Here is a 227-nt window from a genome sequence, read left to right as displayed (position 1 = left end):
CCTTATTAGAGCCCTTCCCCGTCATTGACTATTGTATCTTCCCTGTGACTGCCGCACACTGTTGGGGTGGTAGCGCGTCTCTGTGACGTCAAGCTGTCAACAAGCCACGTGGGCGCCGCTCTTCTAACCAATCGCTGTTTCCGTTTGGCATTATGTAAAATCTCTCTCTGATGGAAAGTTTCTCTTTATATACCCAAGAAACCCGGGTATCTTGAGTAGTAGGCAGT

This window comes from Branchiostoma floridae, chromosome 6 (genome assembly GCF_000003815.2).
Source record: "Branchiostoma floridae strain S238N-H82 chromosome 6, Bfl_VNyyK, whole genome shotgun sequence".
NCBI lineage: Eukaryota > Metazoa > Chordata > Leptocardii > Amphioxiformes > Branchiostomatidae > Branchiostoma > Branchiostoma floridae.
The sequence above is the reverse complement of the archived record's forward strand: the minus strand, read 5'-3'. Positions refer to the sequence as shown.